The sequence below is a fragment of the Apium graveolens genome, chromosome 11 (assembly GCF_009905375.1).
Source record: "Apium graveolens cultivar Ventura chromosome 11, ASM990537v1, whole genome shotgun sequence".
In the NCBI taxonomy this organism is placed as follows: domain Eukaryota; kingdom Viridiplantae; phylum Streptophyta; class Magnoliopsida; order Apiales; family Apiaceae; genus Apium; species Apium graveolens.
The window spans coordinates 57,864,615-57,868,961 of NC_133657.1; the positions used below are offsets into that span (position 1 = coordinate 57,864,615).

Below are 4,347 nucleotides of genomic sequence, written 5' to 3' on the forward strand. Positions count from 1 at the left end.
CACACAACCTCTCCATATACATGATAAGTGGCATTTTATACCACTTAGAACGTCTTAAAATGGCTTAAATTGGTGTCTTGAAATCAAGTATTTTGTGTATTTGATGCGTTTTTCTAGTGTTTATGCATTTCAGGGTATTAGTTGCATTTCGGGGGAGGAATCATCAAGAATAAGCCTTGACATGTGTTCACCATTGCGAGAGGAAAGGAATGGGCAGATTACGGCGAAGGAACGGAGCAAAACTGGATTTTTTCCAGTAGAGGCCTGCGCGCCTGCGCAGCAATGCTGAGCGGCCGCGCAGCAACCTGCGCGCCCGCGCAGCTATGCTGAGCGGCCGCGCAGGGTCGGGGAAAAAGATAAATTATTTTAGACTTCTACTTCTGTTTGGCTTCCAACTTCTATGTAATCTGAGTTTTATGGGACTATTATATAGGTAGATTTGAGACATTTTCACAGAGAGTATGAAAGGGATTATGTTTTAGATTGTGTTTTACGCAAGAAGCAAAGGAGATAAGGAAGAAGACCGATTTAGCACACCGCAACGAAGAGGAAGCATATTTTCTTGTGATTCTTGTTTCTTTGTAACGTTGGATGCTAGTTTTCTTGTTTTGACTTATTTACTCTTTTGACGTACTCTGTTTTAATATAATTAGTTTAGTTATTATTTTCTTGTGTTTGTTAATCATGATTTCATATGAACCCATGATGGCGATAAGTTCTATTATGGGCTAATCGTGATCATGGGGTTGCAACAGATTTATTATGGAATTCTTTAGTTAATTATTTAATACTTTAGTGTGTGATGATTGCTTGATATCTAGTATTGGTTGTGCGTATTCGTCTTATGTGCGTCGCGAACATATAAGATAGGGTGTTAATCTCTTGTGAAGCGACGGTGGATCTTGAGATTTAGAACTTGCCATGCTAGCATAGGTTCATGTGCGTTGAGCATGATTAGTGGGTAACTCTAACAGTTTTATTTGCCCTATGTAATCAAAAGGAATAACTTGTGCTTAAATCGTTGTGTTGTCAATTTCTGTAGACATATAGGAACTCAACATAATTGATGACTATTCAACTTCTATCTTAATTGTGGATGTTTGGTATAATGGTATTAGTACAATGAAAGTTGGCTTTTATCAGTTTTGTGTTATTCGATTAATATCATCACTGTCACATGCTAAAGGTAATAACAATGGCTATAGAAGGAAGTAATAATGAAGTTGTGATCTCATGAGTGTTTTATTATTGATAAATTGAAGTGTTAGTTAAGTGGTTAATTAAGTAGTTAATTATAGTTAATATTTAATCAACAATTTTAAGTGTTATTATCTTAACATTGAGAAGTAATCATACATTGGTGAGTGAGTTTAATTAGACAATAATTTAGTCTGAGTCTCTGAGGGAACGAACTAGAAAGTATTCTATATTACTTGCGAACGCGTATACTTGCGTGAATATTAGTGCGTGTTTTTGCCCTAACAAGTTTTTGGCGCCGCTGCCGGGGACTCGGCGTATTTGTTTAGTTTATGTACTTACCATCATTGGTCATTAGGACTCAGTGATTAGGACGTAGTAGTTACTTACTCTTTTCGGTTGTGTTTCAGGTACTTTAGCAAGCGTTTATGCAAACTCGTTCTCGTGCTCGCAAGAGGACTTTAGATACAGCTGAGGAGACAGACGAAGTTCTTGATATTCCGGAGAGGTTAGATTTTGAGGATTCGGATTCAGGAACTGAGCAGAAAGAACCAGTAAACATGGGAGATCGTATTGTTCAAGCTGATCCAGCTCTTATGGATTTTTCTCGGCCTAAAATTGATGACATTCAGTCAAGCATCCTTCATCCGGCTATTCAAGCTAATACCTTTGAAATCAAGCCGAGCACTATTCAGATGGTGCAGAATTCTGTTTCTTTTGGAGGAGCGGCAACTGAAGACCCCGATATGCACATAAGGAATTTTGTCGAGATCTGCAGCACTTTTAAGTATAATGGCGTGACTGATGAGGCTATCAAGTTGAGGCTTTTCCCATTCTCACTGAGGGATAAGGCTAAAGACTGGTTACATTCTGAACCAGCTGGGTCCATCACTACGTGGCAAGATCTTGCGCAAAAGTTTCTGGTGAAGTTTTATCCAATGGCAAAGACGGCTGCTATGAGGAGTGCTCTTACTCAGTTTGCGCAGCAACCTACAGAATCTATGTGCGAGGCTTGGGAACGCTACAAGGAAATGTTGAGAAAATGTCCACATCATGGAATGCCGGATTGGATGGTGATCACTGGTTTCTATAATGGTTTGGGGGCCCAATCTCGGCCCATGCTCGATGCAGCAGCTGGAGGAGCCTTATGGGCTAAAAGCTATACTGAGGCGTATAATCTTATCGAGACGATGGCTGCAAATGAGCATCAAAACCCAACTCAGAGGATGACGTCAGGCAAGGTAGCAGGTATTCTTGAAGTTGATGCAGCCACCGCTATTGCAGCCCAGCTCCAAGCGCTATCAATGAAGGTTGATTCTCTGGCTATGTATGGAGTTAATCAAATAGCTATGGTTTGTGAGCTTTGTGCAGGTTCTCATGCTACGGATCAGTGTTCTCTTGTCAACGAATCTGTTCAGTATGTGAATAATTATCAGCGACAACAGCAGCCTGTGCCAGCGACCTATCATCCTAACAACAGAAATCATCCAAATTTCAGCTGGGGGAATAATCAGAATGCTATTCAGCCACCATATCAGCAAGGAGTGAGTAAACAGTTTAACCCACCTGGATTCCAGCAACCACAGCAGTATGCTATAAGGCAATCATATCCTCAACAGGGAAGTGCAGCTGCACCTACTAGTGCTGATTTTGAGGAACTTAAGCTGTTGTGCAAGAGTCAGGCGGTTTCTATCAAGACCTTGGAAAATCAAATTGGTCAATTAGCCAATGCAGTGCTCAATCGTCAACCTGGTACTCTTCCCAGTGACACGGAAGTACCAGGCAGGAAGGAAGCTGAAGAGCAAGTCAAGGCTATTACCTTAAGGTCTGGAAAAGTAGTTGATGCTGAAAAGGCAAAAGAAGTAGAAGCTGAAATTAGAGGTGAAGAATCTAAGCAACAGGAGAAAGCGGCGGAACCAAGGAAGACTACTGTTGAACACACTCTGCCTGAGGCTAATACAGGGGAGAAACAGCTCTATCCTCCACCACCTTTTCCTAAGAGATTGCAGCAACAAAAGCTGGATAGACAGTTCGGGAAGTTTCTGGAGGTGTTCAAGAAACTTCACATCAATATACCTTTCGCTGAGGCTCTGGAACAAATGCCTAGTTATGCGAAGTTTATGAAGACTATTCTTTCAAGGAAGGTGAAACTGGATGACCTTGAAACCGTTGCTCTCACGGAAGAATGCAGCGCTGTTCTGCAGCAAAAGTTACCACCAAAACTGAAAGATCCAGGAAGCTTCACCATTCCTTGCACCATTGGCAATCTAACTTTTGACAAGTGCCTTTGTGATTTGGGAGCAAGCATTAATCTGATGCCGTTGTCGATCTTTAAAAAGCTGGATCTGCCTGATCCAAAACCGACATACATGTCGCTACAATTGGCTGACCGTTCCATTACTTACCCAAGGGGCATAGTTGAGGATGTGCTCGTCAAGGTGGATAAGCTCTTCTTTCCAGCAGATTTTGTTATTCTGGATTTTGAGGAAGATAAGAAGATTCCCATAATCTTGGGAAGGCCTTTCTTGGCTACTGGCAGTACCTTGATAGATGTGCAAAAAGGTGAACTTACTATGCGGGTCCAAGATCAGGATGTGACCTTCAATGTATTTAAGGCAATGAAATTCCCTACAGAAGATGAGGAGTGCTTAAAAGTGGATGTGATTGATACTGCGGTTACTTCGGAACTCGATCACATGCTAATGTCTGATGCATTGGAAAAGGCCTTAGTGGGGGATTTTGACAGCGATGATGAAGATAGCAACGAGCAATTACAATATCTGAACGCTTCTCCATGGAAGCGAAAGCTGGACATACCATTTGAATCTCTTGGTACTTCTGACCTTAAGAATGCTGAAGGGAAGCTCAAACCATCAATAGAGGAAGCACCTACCTTGGAGCTCAAACCATTACCTGAACACTTGAGGTATGCTTTTTTAGGTGATTCATCTACGTTACCTGTTATTATTTCATCTGACCTTTCAGGTAGTGAGGAAGACAAGCTCTTAAGGATTTTGAGAAAATTCAAATCGGCTATAGGATGGACCATAGCAGACATCAAGGGGATAAGTCCTTCATATTGTATGCATAAAATTCTGCTAGAGGAAGGTAGTAAGCCAACTGTGGAACAGCAGCGAAGACTGAATCCCA

The 4,347-nt window shown here is 41.4% G+C and overlaps 1 non-coding gene across 1 annotated transcript; it reads right to left on the bottom strand.

The window, feature by feature from the left end:
- Positions 1–2,150: 2,150 nt before the first annotated feature.
- On the bottom strand, positions 2,151–2,257 carry LOC141698851 (small nucleolar RNA R71). The gene has a single exon (XR_012565350.1). It is a non-coding gene; the product is annotated as a small nucleolar RNA R71 (small nucleolar RNA).
- Positions 2,258–4,347: the final 2,090 nt, after the last annotated feature.